General features: G+C 43.0%; 1 protein-coding gene and 1 long non-coding RNA gene across 15 annotated transcripts in view; one reads left to right on the plus strand and one right to left on the minus strand.

The window, feature by feature from the left end:
• The window catches only part of LOC110296537 (uncharacterized), a 33,395-nt gene extending 30,876 nt beyond the window's left edge, over window positions 1–2,519 (plus strand). The window contains exon 3 of the long non-coding RNA XR_002378185.3: window positions 1,873–2,519. This is a non-coding gene — a long non-coding RNA (uncharacterized LOC110296537). The remainder of the gene's footprint in view (window positions 1–1,872) is intronic.
• LOC110296538 (uncharacterized) overlaps window positions 1–26,061 on the minus strand; it is a 159,193-nt gene that overhangs the window by 7,188 nt on the left and 125,944 nt on the right. For 5 of the 14 annotated variants that reach the window (XR_015047670.1, XR_015047659.1, XR_015047666.1 and 2 more), the window contains one exon: window positions 1,051–17,935. The gene's annotated coding sequence lies outside the window, so the exon portion shown is untranslated. The remainder of the gene's footprint in view (window positions 1–1,050; window positions 17,936–26,061) is intronic. The other 9 variants (XR_015047664.1, XR_015047662.1, XR_015047669.1 and 6 more) reach the window with 8 other exon arrangements.

Here is a 26,061-nt window from a genome sequence, read left to right on the forward strand (position 1 = left end):
GCATTGGTTCTCAGTGTGGAGCAAGAGACACTCTCATAAATCATTGATGAGAGAGGGTAAAAAAGATGATTAAGCTACTACTGTGCAGAATAGCCTCTAAAGCAACCTGGTAAAGTCAAAGGCACATATCAATTTGGGGCAATTTCCATCCTAATCTATACCCCAGACAGACTCCCATGTGTGTCTCAGGAGACACATTCAAGGATGTGGGTGGCACGGAGAACTGAAATCTAAAAAAAACAAAAAACAAACAAACAAAAATAACCACCACCACCACCAAAACTATTGACATAATGAATTTCTACTTCTGGGAGCCTAGAGTGGAAAACAGTCATACAGCAGGATAGCATTATTTTGGTACTCCATGGTATAACATTAACATGTTCTTAAGAATAGATCAGTTCTATTAGTGTCACATGCATAAATCTCAAAGGCATCATGGTGAGAAAAAGGCTGTAGAAAAATATGTATACTGCTTATATACATGCTTAACACTTCAAACTAATATCCTGTGTAGTTAAAGGTATCTTTAAAAGATCAGTTACTTCTGGGAAAGCTGAGATGCAAAAGACTTTGGAAACCAGATACTCAGTTTATTTAAAAAACATTAAGAGCTGAAGAGATGGCTCAGCACTTAAGAGCTCTGGCTGCTCTTCCAGAAGACCTGGGTTCAACTCCCAGCAACCACACGGTGGCCCACAACCATCTATAATGGGATCTGATGCCCTCTTCTGGCATTCAGGTATATTCAAATAGAGCACTCAAGATTCATAAGTAAATCAATTTTTAAAAAATTTAAAAGGTCAGGAGTTGGGGCACAGACCTTCCAACATAGCATTTGGGAAGCAGAAGCAGGCAGATTTCTGTCCAAAAACAAAAACAAAAACCCCTCATAAATCCTAGATAATGGATATATATCCTACAAGTGACTCAGAGAAACATGGCCAGAATAGCAAAAGGTTCTTATACAGTCCATAAACTTCTTACTTATGAACAATAAGCATCTGTTTTATATAGTGGCCATCTCCATAAACACATACACCAACGAACCCTGTTAGAAATGTGTGCTTTCAATAGTGGAGAAGCCATACAGGTTCACTCACGATGCCCTCCAGGTGCCCTTGTGACCTTCTGGACGTGAGAGTATCCTGAAAAGAATCAGAGGTACAGTGGGGTGAGGATCTATGCCGAGCCACATGTGGATATAATTATAACCATACCCCAGAAATTCCCAACTCGGGCAGAAAATGAGATCAAAATGCTAATGCAGTTGTCCTTCTGTGACCCAGCACCTGGGAGCATGACACAGCAGCTCTGCAGCAGGAGACTGGCATCTCGATTTTAAAGGGCTTTCCAAGAAATTCTGATGACCAGCCAGGTTTGAGAAACAGCAGCCATCTCTGGTTATGTTCTACCAGTTTTCAAAGAAATTGGGCAGGTGCAAGTAGAGCGAGGAAACGAGAGGAGAAAAGGGAGACAGACAGGAAGAAAGGCACGCAGGCGCGGAGTGAGCCTTTGACTCTTCCCTTCCCCCTCCAGACGTCTCCAACCCTGAAGAGTCTTTTCAGAATTCCAACTTTCTGTAACATGCATTTAGCCGTTACCCACTTCCTTGTTTGCTCCTAACATGACTCCCGCTTATCCCGTAAGTTTAACCTATGTCATAAGCATCTTAGAACATCCTTGCTTTTTCTTTAGTGTCTAACACAGTGCCTCAGGGAGGAAGCAGTAACGGACCATAATTAATAACACATCAAGTTCAGAAGTGTGTTAAGGTAAAAAATAAGTGCGTGATATTGACTGTGTTTTTATAAGCTGACAATGACATCCAATGCAGCTCCTATCAAAATCTCAACCTCTTTTCTTTTGCAGAGCTTGACTGGCTGGTTATAAAAGTCACATGGAAGTCAGCCCAGAAGAGGCAACACAAACCATGAAAAAGATCGAAGGTGGAAGACAAGTACTTCCCAGCTTCAAAACCTACAGTAATCTTCCTACGGAGACCAGCAAAGAATTGATGGTATAGGAATAAACCACACTTTACGGTCAACTCCAGACAAGGCGCCAAAGGAAACTTGATAGGAGAGAACTATGTTCGTTGTTGTTTGGCTTTGGTGCTGGGGTTTGAACCTCATTTGTGCTGAGTAAGCACCCTACCACTGAGCTACATCCTTGTCCCTCGGTTTTCACATTTTATTTGGACATGGGGCCTTACTAAATTATCGGTGCTGACTTTGAACTCGTTCTGTAGCCTTGAGCTTGCATTTCTCCAGCCTCAGCCTCCCAATTAGCTGGGATTACAGGACTTGCAGCATAGGCCCAGCTAAAAATACCCTATTCAAAAAATGGTGCTGGGCCAGCCGAGTATCTATGTGCAAGAGTGAAGTTGACTCTCTTCAGCACCGTACTCCTCCCTCAAATACCATGTGGATGCAGTGTATGTATATGGAGATGGCACAGTGAAACTCATTGTTTTGTACTCTAATTTAAAAATTCATAAAATACTAAGTCAAAATGAATCACTGACCTAAATGTAATAATTAAAACTACATTTCTTTTTTTTTCTTTCTATTTTTTTTAATACAGTGTCTTACTGTGTAGCCTAGCTGATTTGGAACTGTTATATAGAACAGATTGGCTCTGAACTTACGGCGATCATCCTGCCTCTGCCTTCTGACTGCTGAGATTATGGTGTATGCTATAATACTTGGCAAAAAAAAACCTCAAAATTCTTCTGGAATGGAGATATAGCTCAGTGGTAGACCACATGTCTAGGATGTGGGAAGGCCTGTGCTCAATCCACACGCAGATAAATAAATATCTCCCTAGAGGGAACAGAGGTGCAAGGGAAGCTAAGCTATATCATCAAAACAAAAGTGTCAAAATTAAGACCAATTGTTTTTTTTTTTAAAGATTTATTTATTTATTTTATGTATGTGAGTACACTGTCACTGTCTTCAGACACACCAGAGGAGGGCATCGAATCCCATTACAGATGGTTGTGAGCCACCATGTGGTTGCTGGGAACTGAACTCAGGACCTCTGGAAGAGCAGTCAGTGCTCTTAACCACTGAGCCACCTCTCTAGCCTGACCAGTTGGGTTTTAAATGTAAAAGCTTTTCTGTTTCATGGGCCAGTGAGACAGCTCAGTTGACTTCACTTCAGTCTTCAGAACCCAGAGTGGACAAAGAAATCTGATTCCCAAAAGTTGTCCTCTGGTCTCCATGTATGCACCCTACATATATACTTAATAATAATAATAATAATAATAATAATAATAATAATAATAATAATAATAAAGTTTGTGTTTCAAAGGACACCATCAAGAAAATAAAAGGGCAGGTTTATATCCATGAGAGGACTCCCCTTTTCTGAGGAAAAAGGGAGGACTGACTGGAGGATGAGGGGAGGGGAGATGGGAAAATGGAACTGGGAGGAGAGGAGGGAGGGGAAGATGCAATCGAGATATAAAGTAAGTAAAAAAAATACAACACAAAAACTTCTCCTTGTTTTAACACATAGTAATGCTGTGTATAAGACTGCTGTGTAGAAGAAGTCCACTAGCCTAGTAGTAGAATAATTAAATTGTTTTAATGTTGCTTTGGAATTCAAAGAAGAAGAGGAGGAAGAAGAGGAAGAGGAGTGGGAGAAGGAGGAGGAGAGTACAAAGAAAAGGGTAATTACAGAATGGAAGATAAGTCTTTTCAGATACCCGACAAGAACTTTATATCCAAAGTCCATAAGCCTATCAAAACTGTATTATAAAAAAATTTAAACATCAACAGGAAATCTGAACAAACATTTATCAGAAAAATGGATACAAGTGGCCCTTACGCATGGGATTGCTCAGCACCATTAGTAACTAGGAAAGCACAAGTCAAAATCCCGACACAATCTTCACACCCACAAAAATGTCCATGGTAATCCCTGCTGTTGTTGAGGATATAAAGAGATCGTTGTCATATAATGCTACTGACCATGTAGAACTGAACGAGTGTGGATACTCCATGGCCGTTCCTCAGAGTACTGAGGTACACAGCCACTGGGCAGTTCTTTCCTACAAACATCTATACCAAGAGACATGAAAATGCTAATCCAAACAGATACTTGTACATGAGTGCTCCTAACAGTGTCTGTGTAGTGGACAGAGGTGAAAACGACCCATGTTTACAAACTGAAGAATGGATAAGCAAAATCTGTTACAACCATGTAAAGGCACACACGGATAAGTGCTTCAAGTGGGCAAACCATGGGAACAGATGCTAAATGAAAGAAAGTGGCCACAAAAGATCTCACCTCAGGATCCATTCACGTAACGTATTCAAATGCAGAGAGGCAGAAAGTGGATTAGTGGTTCCCCAAGGGTAGGGGACCAGCCGCGAGAGATGACACTGATGAAACCAAGACTGCTTCAGGGGCACCGGGAATATTCTTGGATTGAGTAGTCGCGATGCACATACCCATCTGTGACAATACTTTTAGAACACTGAGCTTATATTTAAATAGGCAGCCTTTACAGTATGTAAAACATATATCTCAATAACGACAAAGGAAGTAAACCCCAGATAACCCAGTTTTACATTCTAGCTCAGTTACTGTGGTGAAAATATCAAGGTCCTTCCCCTTCGGACCTTGGCATTTGTTGGTTCACTAAGTAGTTGCACTTCACTGTGTGAGCTACTTTTCTATTGCTGTGATAAGACTCCACGGACAAGGCAATTTATAAGAAAGAGTTTCCTTGGGCTTACAGTTCCAAGGGGCTAAGAATCCTAGGACACGGAGTCGTGGCAGCAGGTGCCAAATATGGATGCAATAACAGCTGAGAGGGCCTATCTCCAACCACACACAGAAAGCAGAGGGCACAAACTTGAAATGGCTTGTGGCTTTGAAATCTCAGCATTCCACCCCACCCCTGCCTCAGTGACACACTTCTTCCAGAAAGGCCACACCTCCTAAACCTACCCAAGCAGTGCTACCAACCTAGGGCACCAAGTATTCAAACATCTGAGTCTATAGGGACATTTTTGTTCAAACCATCCTAGTTGACTTCACATTACTTATGTCTCCCTCATCCCTCCTCCATTGTCTGTGATTGTCCCTGTCCCTGTTTATTATTATTGTGGCAGTGAACATTTGGTTCTTAGTTGGTGGCTGTTTGGGAAGGATTAGGAGATGTAGCCTTGCTGAAGGAAGTGTGTCACCGGGGTCAGGCTTTGATGTTTCAAAAGACTACTACTACTCCCAGTGTGTTCTCTGCCTCCTGCTTACAGCAAGATGAGATCCCTCAGCCAGCTATACCTACCAGCATGCCTTTGCCGAGCCATCTTGGACTCACCCTTGAAACCATAAAACTCAATTACATTGTTTCTTTTGTAAGTCGCTTTGTTCATACTGTTTTTTTCCTCACAACAAGAGAAAAGTAACTTCTACAATTACCAGTCATCCTGTTTTATTTTTCTTAGAGCATTAGTCACTTCCTGAAATCATCTTGTCTATTAGTTTCCTGTCCCTTGTTTTTCTTCTCTCACTAGAACATAAGCTCTGTGAGAACAGGGCCATTACCTGAATAGTTGTAGCAGCCACTTATGTCAGCGAGACTGCCTGAATTACAGGAAGCATTCGATAGTATTTACTGTTTGCTGCATGAATGGAAGGTGGCTAACCACCAGGCTCCCCTGAATCTCTCTAAATCTTCATTTTCTAGGGACAAAATGTCATCGTCATCATCATCATCATCATCATCATCATAATAATAACAATTGCACTTAGCCCATAAATAACATTGCGTGCAAGACACAGCTCATTACGGACATTCAATAATAAACATGAATAGTGATTTTGTTATGATCCCCACAACTACCATTAACCTATAATTAAGATGGTCCACATGACGATCACAGTCACCTGAAAGGAGATTTTCACTGGGAATAAATGATCGAATCCCTTCTTCAGGGGTGGCCAGACTTTGCCTTCAAGGCTCCGAGGATCTTGGTTCCTCCTTGAACAAAGGTCGATAAATAATAGCTACAGTTGTTACAGTTTTTCTTCCTTCCTTTTAGGAAGCTTGGGATCTGGAAATTGAATGTATGGTATAATGTACCTAAAAATATTCTCTACCATTGAGCTATATCCTGGGCCAATAGCTGTAATTATTATTGGGGTTATCTTAGTTATAAAGAAAACAATGAAGAAGGAGGAAGGACAAAGAGAGAGAAAAATACGAAATAACAACGCCTCCTCTTAAGTAAAAGAGAGAATGGGCAGATCTTTTATCTGTTGATAATAACGTAATAACTTTTTATCCATTTGTTCAATAGTTTAGTGACTGCCCTTTGAGTACAAACACAATAGCCACTTGCTGTTTGACCCTCCTTGTTGGATTAGAAAAGCCAGGCAATGAGGTCAGTGAAGCAGGCTTGTGTAGCAGGTGAGCAGCACAGAGGCGTGTGGAAGCAGGTCATGCAGATGGCAAGTGACATCCACCTACTGGCCGGCATCCTCACTGAGGCGTGCACTTCCGTAGCGGCTCTCATTAAAAGTCAGGGAGAGTCCCAGAAATCTACCTTTCGCTGACTTTGGTGAAAGAAATGGTATGTTACCGTGGCAAAGCCATCAGGGAAATTATGGCCCTGCTCCAGGAACAAGTGACCCTGAGGACCTCTGTGGCTTACACCAGCAGCTGACATGTCATTCACGCCTCTCTCTCACCCATCAGCAGTCTGCTGTGGTGCTGCTCCGCTTTGTCTTCACTCTGAGGCCTGCACTGAGGGAGCAGCTGCTATCTAAGGAAAGGAAAGGAAGAGGAGAGGGAGGTGAGGGAGAGGAAAGATGGCGTGAAGCTGCCCCACAGGGATGCACCTCGCATCCATGACCTGCATTTCATCGGCTAACAGTGGCATGGTAACGGGTACCCTCTTCCGCTGAAAAAGAAACTTGGAATATTTTGAGACAGGGGATACAACCTACTGAAGATGTCTTCACCGGTTTTAGAACTTGGTGGGGGAAAAGCTTCACTTTTAAATTTTAAAATGCCCTTTCAGGTAGGGAGGGGAAAAAAAGTGCTTATGAGATGCAAATGAAAGTACAGTGTCATGAATTATCATATATAACACGAACACTAGCATCTAGATACTGAAAAATATACATAAAAATGCAAATGAAGGCATTCTTTCAGAAGTCTGGCCCTCCAGAGAATACAGCTTAGATGACTTCCTTAGACCTCTGCAGATTCTTCCTTGCCCTCCCGGGCCATAGTCACAGAGTGATTCCTCGGATTTCCCTGAGGAGGACTGAGCGAGGCATCTGTCTTTCAGGAAATCGGTGCCTGTGCAGCTGATGGTCTGTTGGATGCTGGGCAAGTGCAGAGTCCCGACTCCAGCCTCGCGGGCACTGATTTCTGGGAGGTGGGTGTTTGTTTACCAGTGTGTATCATGGCTGTGTAAGAGAACTATGGTGTTTAAGGGCTGAATTATGTGACCCCCCCCCAAGCTAATGCATGTTGAGGTCCTAACCCCCAGTACCTCAAAAAACAATATTTAGAGATATGGGCTTTTAAGAGATAGTTAGGTTAAAATGGGGCTTTAATTTAGGGTGGGGTCTTAGTCAACATGAGGCTATTCAGGGCCAGGGCTGAACTCAATGGTAGAGAGCTTTCCTTCCATGTGCAGGGACCTGGGTTAGAGTCCCAGCACTCTCAAACAAACAAAAAATTAGGAGAGACCACGTGGGGATTCAGTGAGAAGGCAACTATGTGGCCTAAGGAAAACGCTCAAGCAGAAACCAAGTTCGCTGACACATTGGTGTTGGGCTAGCGGCTTCGAGGACCAGGAAGCGTTTCTGTGATTTGAACATCTCAGCCTATGCAGTTTTGTCATGGCGGCCCTCTGGACTAACATAGTGGTTCTTTTAAGCGTCACATAGAGATGTGGTAGTTAGGAAAGGTGTTATCATTCTTCCCCCAGGGCTGGAGGTGAACTCGGGGGCTTCAACTGCTGTGCACAGGCTTAGACTTCTTTGCTTTTCACAGAAAGGGTGGTAGGTGTTATCCCCTGGTCCTCCCTGGGCTCAGTAGTTAGTTATATGAGAAAGCCTTGAGAGAGGAAGGCCTTCACCCTGGTTATCATGCACGGGCCTCTGAAAAGCTCTCACCTTTGGGAACACCCTATTCACCAACCCAAAAGAAGGTCTCTCTAGGGATTTTTCATTAATTGGTAGAAATTGATCCAGATGTGCTTAAAACCAGGGGGAAATGTCATTTTAAATGATGCTTAATTATAGAGAACTCTTAATAACATGGAAAAATGATTATATTATCATTTAAGTGAAGAAATCAGCATGCAAAATTAAACTATATAGACAGAACCACCTTATCTATGTAATCATATGCACAAGAGAAAGACTGACTAGAAATATATGTGAGCATTAGCTTTTCCTTGTGATGACATCGTAGGCTATTTTTGTTTTCCTCTTTATATACCCTGGATTTCTGAATTTTTCATGTTGAGCGTGTGTGAGCTTTATAATCACAAAATAGGCTTATGTTTTAAAGATGGGAAGCTGGAGCAGAGTGCATGTAACCCAGTGACACAGATGAGAGCATCTATCTCCAGGAGATGCAGGCTCCAGAGCTCACAAGTTAGATCCAAATCCATCCGAAACCTGTGGTCCAGTCTCCCCACTTCCATGACTAGGAATTAAACCCCTATTTAGAATAAGTCTCTGAGAGCTCTTCCTCCCCTCAGGTATCTAAGCTCTGCCTCTGAACTTGGGTTCTTCTTTCTTGGATTCAAGTTGTCTATGCTTTTCTTAACCAATGACCCAAAATAACCTTTGCCACCCCCTCCCACATAACTTGCTCCTAACCTTTTGTACCCTCAAGCTCCCCTGGCGACTGTGGCTTCCATGAGCAAAGTGGCTACAAGGGAATACTCGGAAAAGAAAGGGGAAGGGGAAATATTGGGAGAAATGCTTCCGGAGTTTTCTTCTCTGTGGTATGACGCTCCTGGCTCCTCCCGGCTTCCTCTTTTCTCCTCCTCTGTAGCTGAGTAGCTACATCAGACTGACTCAAGGGTGACGTGCACAGAGGCCACGCTTGGCTGAACTCCATCTACTGTCCTCTCCTTTTATCTGTTGTTCCCAGTAAGCCTCTTCTCCTCTAAAGCAAGCTTCCTCACCCAGCTTCCAATCTCAGTTTGCAGGAGGCAGGCTTGTTCAAATGTTCCTTGTGATTGAGCCTGACTACCTAGCCATGGAACATGATATTCCTATTAAATCTCACATTTTATCTTTATCAATAATCAACACGGGTATGAGATGACTACCATTTTCTTCCCAAACCTTAGCATTGATGCTACCCTCACCCATCCCTACTTCCCCCAGCCAAGCGATACCGGTTACTTTTCTATTGCTGCGATACAATATCACGACCAAAAGCAACTTGAAGAATTTCTTTGGGTATTTGGTTCCAGAGAGCTGCAGAGGGAGCCATGGCAGGAAGCATGGCGTGGACATAGGAGCAGAAAGCTGGCTGATGACAGAGGAAGGAGGGGAAGGGAACAGTAAATGGGGTGAGGCCATACGCCCTCAAAGCCCACCTTCCTCCTCCTCCTCCTAAAGGCTCCATAACCTCTCCAAACAGCACCATCAACTTGATTCAAATATATGAGCCTAAGAAGACATTTCCCATCCAAACCGGCACAGATGGAGAACGAGTCCACAGGAAGGGATTAAGCGGTGAGAGTGGAGCCCTCGTGAGTGGGATCAATGCCCTTACAAAAGACTCTGCAGAAAGCCTCACTCTTTTCATTCCATGAAAAGACGTATCGGGACAACACCAGTGTTCTGGAAGGTCTTGGAAGGACCCTCACCACAACCTGATCATGCCAGTACCCTGATTTGGATTTCCAGTCCAAATCAATTTTGAGAAACATTGTGAGAAACAAGAATATACTTATCACATACCTGGCCTTGGGCACATTCTTATCACAATTGAACTAAGATGAAAGTAATATTTTGGTCTCCATCTTTTCACTCTTTGTTTGGAGCTCAAGTAAAGTAGTACTATTAGGGATGGAGAGGTGGCTTAGCAGTTAAGAGCACTGACTGCTCTTCCAGAGGACCTGGGTTCAATTCCTAGCACCCACACAGCAGCCTACAGCTATCTGCAACTCCAGGATGCAACAGCCTCACACAGTACATGGAAGCAAAACATCAATGCACATAAAATAAAAATAAATAAATATTAAAAAAGAAAAAATATTCTAAATTTAAAAAGAAAGTGGTAGTAATGAGATCTCAGTATATCAAAAAGGAAATAACTCAGGAGCTACTCTGTCCCACCAAGAAGGGACTTCACACGTGTCTGTGGCTTCAATACCTTAGAGCTAGCATGCCCATCATGGTGACCCAATGCCTGAGGAGCCATCTAAGGGAAGAATGGCATGTTCTGTGACTTGCTCACAGTTTCAGAGGTCTTAGCCAGTGTTTGGCTGTCCCCGTTGTTTCTGGGCCAGGAAGAGGCAAAGCATTACAGAGGAAGAAGGAGGAGAAGAAAGCTTTGCCATCTTGTAACAGTCAGGAAGCAGTGAGAAAGCACCGGAGGAGGCTAAGACCAAGCAGGCCTCCCAAGGCACACCCACAGCACAGAGTGAGGACTTCTTCCAACAAGTGGCCACCTCTCATGGTTGCACCACCTAATAATTCAAGATTGAAGCCCATAACGGGTTAAAGCCTTAGATTTGGTCAGTGCCTTCCTGATGTAAAACCCATTCTCAAATCTCCCCCAGTGGCTTGCTCTACTCATCCCCTGGCCTCTTTCAACCCAATCAGGTTGCCTGTCACGATTATCCATCTCACCCCACAACCACACGTGTTATTTCCTCCTGTCACAAATAAGGAAACAAAGGCCCAGAGAAATTAAGATATTTGTGTAAGCTCTCATAGTTAGTGAATGGCGAACATCTGTCTTAACTCGCTAGACCAAGCACTTCTTAGTGTCTAAGAGCTAGCTTGTCTGTGGCCCCTGGTGCGCTTCTCAGGAACCGAGGCAACAGCTCTATGTTCCTTGAAACCTAATCATGCCAAACCTTCATTAATAACCAACTAAGCTATCAACTGAGCAGCATGCCAGGAAGGCGAAGCCAATGCAACTAAAAAACAAGAGCCACAATGGTATGAAAACTACAGATAGGAAAACACCTAATGTTAAGAAATATATTTTCTCTGACATCTCAGAGACATTCCCCCCACTTTGAGACAGAAACTTACTCTGTAGCCGAGGCCAACCTGGAACTCATTATGTAGCTCAGGCTAGACTCTAAACCGTCGTAATCATCTACCTCCCGAGTACTAGGACTAGGTGTGAGAGAGCACACGCGTGTTCATGAGCCAGTGAGCAGTTACCTTGCCTCCTTTCCTCTCAGTTTGTGCTCTGGCTCTCCGGTTGTAAAACAGCTCAATGCTAACCAGTCCTGCCTGCATCAGACCACTCAGTGTTTATCCAAGGCTCTCATCAGAAACAGCTGTCCCTTAACGCCCGCTTGCTGTTGGAAAACAAATGTATTTCCTACTGCAGATGGACTGATAATAATTTATGTGAATAATGGATTCATCTAACCATACAGAAAAACCAGAGGTAGTGAATTAATAGGCAGCAAATGATACTAAAGTTTAGCTACATGACATTTTAAACAGACAAACAAAACAGACGTTTGACTGACCCCTAAAGACTGTCAGCTGGCCAGATGAACTCGGTCCTTTTGGGTGAACTAGAAGATACCCAGCTGCCAAGGGACCAGGCAGTGTTTACAGGATCTCAAACCACTGCTACTTTCTTCTCATCTTCTCAAGAAAAACTCAGAAAGTACAAGGGTACCCCGCAGGCCACTAAGCACATCTCTGATTGTCCCCCAGGGAAATCTGATGTTGAAAGATGGCACTTTTCCAAAATAGTGGTTCAAGCCAGATGAGGAGCTACAGAAAAGATGGCCTTCCATGGAAAAGACTCTGCTTCCAAATCCCTGATGTCTTCATTAGGGAACCTAAACGCAGGCACAGCAGCTGCTCTCCACTGCTCTGAAGCACTGTGGTACAGGGGGAGGAGCGATGTGTGGGGCTGGTGACAAAGCAGTTCTCCTTCCGTTCTGGCCCTGCCGGCATTTAGCTGGGTGATCTTGGCAAAGGTACTTGTGGGCCTGATTTGTTCAACGAGATTCGGCCAGTCGATGAGGTTTGCTGGCTCTAAAGTCCTGTTACTGTTCATCTTTGGGTTGGTACCTTTCATGCGATGAGAATCAAGGCAGGCTCTTGAGTGTTTTGCCCAGGTTCTACTATTTCAAAACCCACGCCGCCCTCCTTTCTATATTAGGTGGCTTCCTTTGCATTTGATTAAAGATAAATCTCCAAGGTGGTATTTAGAGCTTGCGATGGGGACATGGCTATTAATCCCGGCACAGTTCCTCACTCCTACCCATGGCCCGCATTATGCTCTGGCATCCCTACACTGTGTCTGCTTCCTCACCATGCCCTTGGTGCCATCCTGAGCATGCATCGTGTGTCAGACACTTTTCAGGCGCTTACCTGTACCCTCACTCTTGGCTTGACTGTCTTGTACTAATAAAGGCAGAGCTTGCTAACGAGCACGCTGTGATACATCATTAGATTAACAAAATAGAAGGTGATGTCTGCCTTGTGTAACAATCCCTCCAGGTTAGTTCTCTGTTACAACTTGGCCTCAGAGTTCTTCACTCCCAGTTCATGACGATTGGGGGGAAATGGCTCAAAGGCGTGTTCCCTTTCCAGCCCCAGCGAGCACAAGATGCACACACGTCTGCTCACACTTGTTCCTTAAGTGAGCACTGACTTCCTCTCCTCCCCATGGGAACTGAAAAATTGGCCAGGCACCGTTTCATCTTCCCTTTACAGTGTGGTGCTGTGGAGGGAGGAAAGCAGGATCTGCCTCGCTTCCTGAGGAAAGGCTCATTCCTCTCAAACATCAGCCCACGTGCTGCTTCCTCTGTGACATTTCCTTGTCTGGACAGGTTGAGGCCCTCATTTTCCTAGTCCCACTACACTGTGGACCTTTCAACCACGGTAGCATTTATCATACATCTCTGTATGATGTGCAGGACACTCTGCTCAGCGAGATGGACTGAATCCCTCCCTCTTTTCCTTCCTTTCTTCCATCCTTTCTTAAGGCAGGCTCTCTAGGTAGCCCAGGCTGCTCTAGAAATTACTATGTAGTCTATGTTGGCTTCAGACTTGCAATCCTCCTGCCTCTGCCTCCCAGGTGCTGGCATTATGGATGTGCATGGTAATCAATGGTCACTATCAACCTGACTGAATTTAGAATTACCCATGAGACAATGTCTGTGATGCTGTTTCCAGAAAGGTTTAACTAAAGTGGGAGGCCTGCCTTAAATGTGGGCAGTACTGTCCCATCGGCTCGTGTCAAGGAGCAGCAGAATTTAAAAGGAGACAGCAAACACTCCTGACTGCATATGCAACTGACCAGCCACTTCATGTTCCTTCCTGACGTTCCTTCACTGCCATGATGGACCAACCACACCTTTAAACTGTCAATCAGAATAAACCCTTCCTTCCTTAAGTCTCTTTAGGAAATCCAGTCACGACAACCAGAAAACTTAATAATAAGGGAAATTTATACTAAGAAATATGGTTGCTGCTGTAGTAACTTTGTGGTTGGTAGGCCTTTGGAATTTGTGGGGGGTGGGGAATGTGAAAGAGTTTGCAGCTGTGGACTAGAGAAGCCCTAGACTGCCATGGGCATAGCTTAAAGACCCATTCTGGAAGGGATGTAGAAGACCAGAATGCTGAAAGAAGTGTAGAGAGTAGATGCTCAGCTCATGAGGTTTTAGAGGGCATAAGGGCATCATTGGGAACTGGGCTGGAAACGCTTCACATTATAGTCTGGTTAAAAAAAAAAATCTACATTCATTCTGCCTGTGTCCTAAGAACTCAAGTTAGGCTGAAGTCACAAAAAGGTCACTACACATATGATAAAGGGTAGCCAGACTATCTCAAGTTGGCAATGGGAGTTTCAGGGTCGACCATATGGTTTAGGCTTTACAAGCATGCAAAGTATGAAAGCTATAAAAGTTACAGGGCTATGGAAGTTTGCACCAGGGTTCCAGAAAGCCACTGAGGCCAAGGTGTAGTAGCATCAGAGTCCTTGCAAGGAGGTTGTAAAGGTCATCTCATGAAGGTGAATGTGAAGCCCAAGTAGCCATGGAGACCGTAGGATGCTGGAGATGCCAAGACCATAGAAAGCTTCAGGCACAGAGTGGAACTAGCTGAAAAAGAGGTCACATGTGCTTTATACAGCAGAGAGGGTGTACAAGGTCATTTTGTCAATAAGTCTAAAATGCCAGACATGGAGTTTCAGGTTTGATGTTTGCCTGCGGAGTTCTAATATTTCCTTGGTCCAATCTTTTCTTGCCGTGTGCCTATCCTTCACTTTCAGAATGGGAATATTTACTCTGTGCAATTCTGTAGTGGAGGTATGATGTTTGATTTTGTTTTGTAGAGCTCACAGTGAAGGAATTGCCTTAGGTCTTAGAAAAGTTTTTGAATTTTGGACTTTTGGACAGCATTTCAACTGGAAAATTTTAGAGACAGACTAAATGCATTTTGCATTACTAGATGAAAATGAGATTTCTTGGCCAGGGGTAGACTATTAGGACTTCTATTGATATGTGGAGGTGTCACAGTGACACAGGACAGATTGGTTATGTTTACCTTCATTGTCAAGCTGCCTGAACTTATGATTACATAAAAGACAAATCTCTGGGTGTGTCTTCCAGAAAACTTTCTTTGGGGGTTAGCAAAACTCACCCTAAATGTGACTGGTACCATATCATGGGCTGGAGTCTTCAAATGAATAAAAAGGGAACAGCAAGCAGTGCCCTGGTATTCCTCTCCCTCTGCTTCCTGACTGCGAATGCAGGTGACATCACACCCATGCCGCCATGCTTTCTCTACTATGATGGACTGTATCCTCATTTTGAGTCGACACAAATCCTTCTTTCTTTATGTTGCTGCTGTTACACATTTTCTCATAGAAGTTTCGTCACAAGCACAGCACACAACCATCATGCTCAGCTGTGATTCTTGCAGGTGGGCATCTTGTCACTTCATGTTTGTGACAAGCATTCTGTGCTAAGCATCCTGAAAGCTTAGCAAAGACACTGGCAAAGACACAGAGGAGTAGTTTTATATTGAGTGGATTAATAAATGGTTTAAATGAATGGAAGGAGCAATTAATAATGACTTTTTTAAGGAAAGAAACTGATCTTACAGAACAGACTCACTTGAAAGGAAAAAAAAATTCAATATTTATCCAAGATTAAGAAGAAAAGAAGTTTTTCATACAAGCATAACAATTATAGCTAATATGAGCATTATTATGTTTTTCTAATAACCTCCATGGGGGTCGAAGACCTTATACCTATTATTCTTTGTCCTGTCTCCAGTACCTAACACACTGTCCATGACATGCACTCAGTAAATATTTTCAAATGGCTGAATGCATAAGGAAATGAACATATACATTCATGAAGATTGTACTCTTAACCAGGTAAGTCACATAAAGGTATAGCTTGATTATAAATGCACAGTCTAGACTAGCCAGCAAAAAGTCACCAACACTAGAAAAACAGCCCATAGTGCACACCAAGACCTATCAACATCAGCTCACAAGGTCATTATTATCATCATTACCCTCTTTATATAGGAAATAAGCAAACCATACTTGAGGACGCGAAAGCCTCAGAGGAAGTAGATGAGGATACATGGATGTCTCTAAACTGGCTGAACTATGAAAGAGCCTTTGTAAATTGGTTAATGAGAGAAACAGGAAGAATGGTTACTGATGATAAAGGAACTGAGACTACAAAAAGTATGTTGATTGAGAAGAAGACAAACGAAAACAAAATTTTAATTTTTTGAGATGGGGTATGGCTTCTGGAGTCCAGGTTAACCTCAAACTAACTCACAGTTTCCCTATCACAGCCTTCTAAACATGTTAAAATATTTTTTGAAGAGGTATTGGAATGACCTGAATATATTGTCTCCCTCAGATTCATACATCAGAATCTGTTCCTTAAAATGATATCTGGAAATAAGAGTTTGGGGAAGATGATTGGCTCCCAGGTCCAGGGCTCTCAAGAATTCCCCTTAAAGAAACCCACTCACCTCTTGGGGCACATGTAGATCCACTGAGAAGGTTCCATTCATTTTTTTAAGATTTATTTATTTTATTTATATGAGTACACTATTGCTCTCTTCAGAAACACTAGAAGAAGGCATTGAATCTCATTACAGATGGTTGTGAGCCAACATGTGGTTGCTGGGCATTGAACTCAGGACCTCTGGAAGAATAGTTAGTGCTCTTAACCACTGAGCCATTTCTCCAGACCCAAAGGTTCTATTCTTGATCCAGAAAGTAGACACTAAACTTACTGGTTTCTTTCCTCCAAAATGGCGAGACACGATGTCTGTTACTCATTCAACTTACAGGATTTTTTTTTTATGGTAGCCCCACTGGACTAACGTGGATATGAGAGTAATTTTTTAAATGTTCATAACAACTTTATATTCTCATAGGTCTTCGTTTGGCTAGATAATCTACGTGGCTTCATGCAGATCCCAAGCCAGCATTTCCATGGGGACCATCAGGTAAGGCAGCAAGGTGCAAACACAAGAGCATTTCACAGCCAACATCTCTACGCCATCTTAGTCGAGCTATCTGGAAACTGTAGAGAAGCCTATGTAAAAACAAGTAAGTTCCCATTTGAACTGATTAACAGTAATCGTGAGATAGATGCTGATGTTGGAATATATTTTTTTTCCCTAAAATGACCAAGAGACAAGTGTATGGTCTCAGTGTAGAATGAACCAAAAAGGGTAGAATATTTATTTGGACACTTGTTTTGGGCTACATAGAAGGTCAAGACTATATGCTTGCCTGAGAAACCCTCTGTGGCAGAAACTGATGAGAGTTAGGAATTCAGCTTTTGCCTACTCTTCTTAACTTCTCTGGAAGTTGGTCAGGGTCACTTGGTGACCACTTGGTGATTAGATGTTAATGGGTGCCAACTTCCTTGCCTTGTCATTATACAGATCTCTCAGATAAATGGAGGAATCCAATGGCTGGGGAGTTGCCTCAGTGGCTGAGAGCACTTGTTGCTCTTACAGGAGACCTGAGTATTCTCAGCACCTACCTGGTGGCTTACAATGGGATCTAACTCCCATTCCAGGGCATCTGGCATCCTCTGGCCTCCATGGGCACCCGGTATGCACACTGTGCACTTACATCCAGGTAAGCAAAACACTCATACACATGAAATAAATCTTTTTTATTTTCTAAAAGAAGGCATTTGGTACCAACCTCAACATTAAATATTATAGTATCTGGCAGATTCCGGAATAAAATCTAGAAGCCTTAGACATTCCCATGGGACCATAGAGGCTACCTGTGCTCCTCCACCCAACCCACTAAGTGCCCCTCTGGACATGTTTATACCCTCGAGAACAGTAAGTAGCCATCTCCAAACAGCGGCCACGTGAATCCCCAACATGACCAATTGATTTCATATATTTAGAGTCCAAATAAAGCCATATTTAATCCTACTTGTTTCTGCCTTTGGTTTTTATTTTGTCTGAACATGCTGATTAAGAAGAACAAATAAATTGTTAAGCAACTTTATGTCTAAGAGTGTATTTTTTTAAAGTGATTATAAGATGTGGTTAGGCACAGTCCTAAAGGACAATTTGAGGACCCAAACATCATGTTGAAAATGAGACCTTTGGGTACTTGCCTGAAGATGTTATGAGGAAACATTTGTTTACTTACCAACTTTGAGATTTAAGTCTGTCTTCAAGTAGCCTCAAGGTATTAAGGACAATAAATAACAATGTGCTGACGGAAAACATTAAAAAACAAACTTGTTATAGTCTTTCAAATAATAAAGGATAAACTCAGCTTAAATCAGAACACAAGCTCCAAATCCATCCTGCCTGCACTGTTGAACACTAACTAAGCTAAAAGCTGGAGTGTGAGAGTCATCTCTGTAGTGGTAGTCTACCAAGACTTTAGAGGGAGGCGGCTACGGCTCCGGAGAATGCTTGTGAGGTCCTGCTCCTCAGAGCTAACCTGGCCTGCTGAGTGGAAGGTGATAGCTGGCCTTTCTCTCTCAGGTAAGTGAGAGAAAGGAATGAACTCTGAGAGAGTGGAGGCTCAAGGTACGGAGAAGCAAGCACTTAGAAGAGTCCCTTTGGGCCAAGAAGGAGGGAATGCATTGTTCCTCTGGGAAGACAGGTGTGGCTTTGTGTTCCGAGGCTGAGAACTTAGGCTCCAATGTTCGTGTCTTGTGGCATCCTTTCCATAGACTTTATCTGCATCTTGTTTCCTTCCCACTCTAAATCCTAAGTCTGTAAGTACCCAGGCAACTGACACCAGGGTTGTGTCAAAAATCAGAGAGAGCTAGAGGCTCATGGCTGTAGCTCAGGCACTTGACAGGCTGAAGCAGGAGGGAGTCAGTGAGTTCCGGGACATCCTGGCCTTAGACTAAAGAGGGAGCAAGAGGAAGGATAACAAGATGTGACAATGGGTAAGAGTGTTTTCTGCTCAAGTCTCCTAACCTGTGTGGGGTTCCCATGGAAAGGTAGCAGGGAAAAACCAGTGCCACAGAGTCCTCAGAATTCCACATCTGCACCACAGCCTGCACCCACATATCACACGCATGCTCACACACGCAAACACGGTCACAATGAATACATGTTAAATTAAGATAATAGTAAAACCTCACAAAGGGATCGAGTAGTGGAACAGGTGAGCTTCAGCAAGTGCAGTGTGGTCAGGAGAACTGTCTCCAACATAAGGTCCTGTGTCAACACAGAGGACATGGGACTTCCCTGCCCATCTGTAGTCAGAGCCCTGAGACTAGACATGAAGTTTCTTTCTTCCCTTTCTTTTTCTTTCTTTCTTTCTTTCTTTCTTTCTTTCTTTCTTTCTTTCTTTCTTTCTTTCTTTCTTTCTTTCTTTCTTTTTCTTTCTTTCTTCCTTCCTTCCTTCCTTCCTTCCTTCCTTCCTTCCTTCCTTCCTTCCTTCCTTCCTTCCTTTCTTTCTCTCTCTCTCTCTTTCTTTCTTTCTTCCTTTCTCTTTTTCATTGTTTCTTTGTTCTATCTATCTATCTATCTATCTATCTATCTATCTATCTATCTATCTATCTGATAAATGGTTTTGCTGTGTATATCATACTGGCCCTGAACTGGGAGTATCTTGCCTCAACCTCCTCCACGTTAGGATCATTGTTAAATACCACAATACCTGGCTTAAATGAATATTAAAGGAGACTTATGCAGCCATGTACATACACTCACACACTCAGAGGGGGTGGGGGAAGCTTAACTATAGATTTTTATCTACAAATAAACTACATGTATAAAGAAACTAGGTTGTAGTTTTGTTATAGGCACTCAATGAATGGATAACACACATTAGTTGAAATCATCACAGATAAAAAGTATCAGCCTTATTTTATAGATAAATAAAATGAAGTCCAGAGATGTTTAGGTAAATTCTTACTGGAAGCTCAATTCTAGTTGGCCTTGTTTCTACATCTATAGTCTTTATTTTATACCGTTAATTAAATAAGTATCAGCAGCAGCAGTGGTGTTGGTATTGGTGTTGGTGTTGGTGTTGGTGGTGGTGTTGGTGGTGGTATTGGTGGTGGTGGTGGTGGTTTTATTTTGGTTTGGTTTTTGAGGCAGTCTCATGTTGCCCAGGATAGCCTTTAACTTGCTATGTAGCTGGGAATAACCTTGAGTTTACAGTCCCCCAGCTTCTCCTTTCCAAGTGCTGGATTATAAGCGAGTGCCACCATGCCCACTAAGCAACACTGGCAATGGTACCCAGGGCTTCTTGGGGCTTCATTCATGCTAGGCAAGCACTCTACCAACTGAGCCACATCCTCAGCCCTATTTTGTTTTTTTTGTTTTGTTTTGTCTTGTTTTCAGACAGGATTTCACTAAAAAGTTCAACCTTGAATGCAAGATCCTTCCAACTCAGCTTTCCTAGTGCTGGGACTATAGGCTTGTAGAACCACTCTTGGTCCTTGACACCCTACATCAGATGGCTCAACGGTTGGTTTCTTCATGTGGGTTATGGTTTTCACAGTGAGCTTACCTGCTGTACTCTCCCCACACCCTCCAGTCTCATACCCCGCCCCTCCCCCAGCAGGCATTTTAAAGTACTGGATACAGTTCACATGCTTCTGATATAACCCTTATAGAACCCCAAGAGTCTGGAGAACCTGGCCTAGAAACTGCAGCTGGCAGCTGAAAATGGCTGGAAGTTGGCCAGAGGGCAGTTCAGCACCTAGACCCAGGCACAGCCTGTCCCTCCCTGGGAGTCTTCCATTCCTTTGATTCCAGTGAGTGTCATAACCACAGGCTGATGCGAAGCAGAAGGAACCTTCTAGAAAACAAAGTTTGCTAGTGAAAATAGGGAGAATAAAGGGAGCACGCCAGTCCACTCCACTGATGGAGAGGGAGAGGGGTGGGGGCAGGAGGAGGAGTATGGGGAGCACTAATAGGGGAGGACAAAATAGAAAAGGATTGAGAAAGGGAAGGAAGCAAGCTTTAGACTATCGGGCCTTGCTGGGTAGTCTCCCAACAATTAACTGTCCTAAATAGACGTGAGATGTGTGGACAGGCAGAACCCATTGGAGTGCTACTAACAAGGGATTAGTCCTTCAAACAGAATCTAAACAAACAAACAAACAAACAAACAAACAACCTTTCCTATCTGGTTGGTAACTTGTTGAATCAATATTCTTTAAAAGTTACCCAAGGAATGGAAAAGAAGGTAGATGGCTTAACTCTAGTTGCAAACTAAAAACCACAAGCCTAGTCCGTATCTTAAGGTCTAACTCTTCCTCTGTGCAGAAAACTCATAACTGCCTAGCTGAAAAAAAAAGAAGGAAGAACATAAGAAAACCAAATGGGAACATAAAAACAGATAGACAACAGTAACCAAAAAGCCCCCTGGGGACCCAGAAATCCAGGGCAACCTGGGGCAGAGGCTAGCTGACATAAGCATTTAACTGCTCTGAAACAAAGTATTTATTTGGAGAGTAAAAAAAAAACTTGTCCCCCGCCCCCAACCCCCAGAGAGATCCAGAATTTTTAGTTTTAAAACAACAATGAAGTTCTTAATTCTACAAAAGTTCACTGAGACAGCTCTCCCAGCTGCTAACAGTCAAGAGATGAACTAGGAAGAACGGGTAGATTTTCCCCTTGTTCTAAAATCGGTGATGCATAGGAAACAACTGAAAATCTATTCACTTGCTATCCAAATACAAGTGCTTCCTTAATTTCTAAATTCCAGAACACAATGTGATCTGTCAAGGCAGAGGGGCCACATTTATTTTGGAACTTTGCAGAAACGGTTCTCTAATACCCGAATTCCCAAAGTGTGTCATTAGTTAAGAATTAGCAAAAAGTAAAATAAAAAAAATTATTTTGTCTATGGTCAAATTCTAGTTAATGACCAGGTCGAGAGAACCTTCGGAGGAACCCAAGTACACACAGTCCCTCCCAGACCTCATAGTTCCTGTTCTGTGCTGACTCGCCAGCTCCCACCAGGACAACTGGAGCTTCAGTATGGCGTCTACTTCAGAAAGTGATGTCTTAGTCTCTCTGTATCTCTCTCTCTGTATGTGTATATACATACGTGTATGTGTGTGTGTGTGTGTGTGTGTGTGCGTGCATGTGTGTATCCTTTCTCCTCTTCCTCTGCCTTCTGTGTTTGTTTGTTTGTTTGTTTGTTTTTCACAATGCTCTCTCATAGCCAAGTTGTTTTCTTGAACTCCAGGTCTTTCCATTTCCACATCTCAGGTGCTGGGATTTCAGGTGTATATCACCACATACAGCTTATCCATCTATTCTCTATAAGATAAAGACTATATCCTAGATGCCAGGCAACTCCCACAGCTCTCGACATGAGTATTTAATGCAGTGGTCATTCTTATTATTTTTTTTAAGTGCAATCAAGTTTCACCTTTCAAACGTATCTAATAGGCTGCTATCTCCTTAACCCAGAGACTCAGTATTAGCCTCACCAATTGTGAGACATCTAGAAACTATGTTTGACCTATAATGATATAGTAGGAACCACATAGAATTACCCAGAGAACTTTACCCAAGTGTGTACCTAACTTTTATTGTGCCTTTAGCTCTAACTTCCAGTTTACAAGAAACACAGAGAACAGGTTTAGTGGTGGCATAAAGAAGTAATCAGATAATAGAGATCACGGGACATTCCATGGAACGATCAGATGGGACTCAACAAGAAATTCATGTCATGAGAATGCAGTGCATGTGAACGTGGAGCGAGGAGACAACACCAGAGACAGAGAGTCTTACATCACTGATCACCTGGTTGAAGTATGTGATCTTGTGTGAGTTAAACAGAAAACTAAGATATTCAGAGGGGAGAGAAAAATAGGAATGACTCTTTGTGTGTAGAGTTACCGTTGGAAATAGAGGAGATATTACATAGTATTTTCAAGGTGCTTAATGCCATCGAACTGTATGGGTAAAACAGGGGGGGCTTTAGATTACATACAGTTTACTACAATTTAAAAAAGAATATTTTAGCGGTCAGGTAAGGAGATTCAAAATGTAGATAGATAGTTAATGATGTTAAAAATTATGTGGCTCTTGTTAGGCATGATAGTGGAATTGGGTGTTTACCTCACCTTTCAGAACTGAACGTTGAAATTTTCAGGCTACCTATAAATTTCATTTAAAAGCTCACCATGAGCTTATCTTCCTTTGAAAAGGAGGAACATGAAGACTATATTGCAAAGGTTTTGCAATCTTTTGGTCTACATGATAGCTACTGTGTGTTCACGGGGTGCTTTTGTCTCCCTGTCTGACTGCACGGGAGAGAGCGGTGCAGGACAGAGCGAGCCCTCTCCAGATGCTCCAGTTGGAAATACTGCACATGACAATGTAGATCCACACAAGATTTGCATTCATTTAAAATTCAAAGAGGAAAGTTAAAGGGGGAGATAGGGAGAAGGTTTCAGCCCAACATTAGCCTAGGTGTGGAGTCTGTAAGCAGAGTTGCTGCCCTTAGCTGTAACTAACTAGGTCCTTACCTATCCACAACTTCCTTCAAGGGTTGAACAAGTTAATTATACTGAAAGATCAGAACGTTGCACTTCTGGGAACTAACAGAGAGGGAACAGACTGTTCCATGGCACCCTGCAGATCAGTTTCCATTAAAGAATCACTATGCCACACGCAAGTCTCTATGTCACATCTCTTCCAGGCGGTCACACGCTTCACCTCCAACCTCAGGCCTTTCCATAGACACAAGTGTACCAAACCCCGGCTAGCAGTGATCTCGGAACAGAAGGGAAGGGAAGGAAAAACTCACCACACATATTGCTGTCAGAGCAAGTCTCGGGGGACTGTAACTGATGGCATTCCCCTGTCCCACACTGATAAAATCTACAAAGCTCTTCATCCACACAAACAGCTGTAACTTTGATATAAAGCACAACTCACTTTAATAATTACACAATGTCTTTCTGGGTTAAAATCCTACTTGAAATCTTGAAATGTGCAGATTTCTTTAGTGTAAGCATGTCCTCATGTGTTCCCTGGCTAGTTATGAAAGCAGCCCAACACATTTATAGATGGCAATGTCATGTCACAGTGTCAGAAGGCTGCATTTGTCAGACGGATGCATTTCATAAAATTTCAGGGGTGTTTGCCCATTCCCTCACCAAATCCTGGCACCAACATGCATATGTTGATATACTTATAGCGATTTACCATGTACTTCTGGTACATTTTTAAATGTAGTTAATTGTACAGAAAGTTTCCCATTTAACTATGTAATCCAATGGCATTGGCACACTGACCATTTCCAATGCAACCACCATTTCCAAGGTTCTTCTTCCTATTCCTTCAATCTTTCCCTCTGACCTCGAGATAAAGGAATCCCTGTCTTCAAACCCGCTGAATTACTAGGTACTGTGGCACACTCCCCTTTAATCCCAGCACTTGGGAAGTAGACACAGATGGACCTCTGTGAGTTCAAGGACATCCTGGTCTACATAGTGAGTTTCACCCAGGACTACATAGTGAGAGTCAATGTCAAACAGACAAACAAAACCTCTGCTGCTTGTTCTGGGGCAAATCTGCTGCCTCTCCCCATCTAGGGCACTTCTCTTCTCAGTTACTGTACTTACAATTCTACAATTCCTCTTTCTTAAAAGTCATTCCTGTCTCTACATTTATACTGACAATTCACTAGCACTGACGATTCCTACCTACTGAGACATCGTCTTCAGGCTCTCTCTCCCTTTCTTCTGTAAGCACCGTTTTCTTTGTTCTTTGAACATACAACATCTGCCTTGAAGTTGTCATCTAAGTCCAACATCTGCCCCACCTTCTAAGCAGTTGTCATCGACTCCTGTCACCTCCATGTATAAGAGACATACATTACCCTTTCTGGTTTTGCTATTACAAACTGGTTGGTTTCAATAGTATTTTGTACCAAGGCTGATTACTGACTCTTTTGATATAAAGCTTACGATCATTCATTTCTTTGGTGAAGTGGCTGGACTCCTTTGGTGAGGATAAGCATTGTTCCCATGGAGCAAAGCATCTGGTGTTACTGTCAGAAGGTCTATATTCAGTCACATGCAGTCACTCCACGATGGTGGTGTTTTCAGAAAACCTGACCGTGTCTGTCTGTTCATCCCTCCCTCCCTTTGTGTTCCTTTCCTTTTCCTTTCAGGTTTCTGCCCCTAGTGATATGACCTCCAGCTGTTAGGCTCCACACCTCACTATCTCATTGCACTGTTCTTTCCCACAATGCTCTGGAGCATAAGTTGCTCTACACTTTGATCCTCCTACCTGGAAGCATCTTTGCAGTTGTTTTTGAGCTCAGTCTTCAAGATTTGTCCTGAGCCCTGAAGGCTCTTCCTGGCTCTTTCTTTCCCTTTTTTCTCTAATAAACTGACCAACCTAAAGTTTGTGGAGCCAGCAATTCCCACCTTGTTGCTCATTACCTAAGTCTTCATTGTTCATAAGAACTGACTTCAGGGTGAACTCCTCCATACCCTCTTCCAAACACAGTTAGCTTCCATTCACCAGCTCTCTCTGTTCTTACAACCTGCCTCTTTCCTTACATGAAGTCTCTAAGACTCTCGTCTGGGACCTGGGTACTCACTGTCCATTTTTCATTTCTCTTGGACCAATGGCCCTGCTTTCCAAAAAGAGCACTGGGTGGGAACAGTAACCCCTGGTTTTTGTTTTCCTTTGTAGAGACCCTATCACATGCAACATAGTGTGGATGCAATTGGTCCTCAGTTTTCTGAGACCCCTCACCTAAGTGGAGGCTTAGACAGAAATGAAGTCCACTTTTTGGAGAATAGGGTGGAATTTAGCACCCACAGTATGTGGCAATAATGAGATACTGTAGACCTTGCTTGACAAGAGCCCTGACTTCTTGGGCAGGTTAAAACTCCTATCACAACAACCTAGGTTGGATGGGGGCGGGAAGGGAGGGAGCAGCTTGTGGTTCAGATGCCGTAAGCTCCCTCTTTGGCTGAACTTTAGTAGATTTTCTTAAATAAATGACTATTTGCCATACACCCTTAGGAAACCTTCCAGAGACTCTGAATGATTGCTTTCACAATATGAATGTTTTGTTGACAGGGGACTGTACAGCTCCTCACAGCATCACTCTGGAAATTGCCTCCTAATAGGATCTTAATAGCTATAAACATTGTCTTGACTGCTAATAATGTCTTCCTGAGCTTCCCTCCAGGGTTCAGGCTCTGATAAATGGAAGTGGATTTGGAGACAAAGTATGCTTGACATCCCAGACCAAATGAACAGGCCTTGAGGACTGCACAGAAGACCACAGATACTGACCAAAACAAACCAGAGCATCTGTGAGTTCCTAAATGTCTTCCTGGTGTTTAGAGTGATGGTACATAAGGCAGACAGCCCCCTCCT

This window comes from Mus caroli, unplaced genomic scaffold (assembly GCF_978045245.1).
Source record: "Mus caroli unplaced genomic scaffold, Mus_caroli_1 scaffold_7, whole genome shotgun sequence".
Classification (NCBI taxonomy): domain Eukaryota; kingdom Metazoa; phylum Chordata; class Mammalia; order Rodentia; family Muridae; genus Mus; species Mus caroli.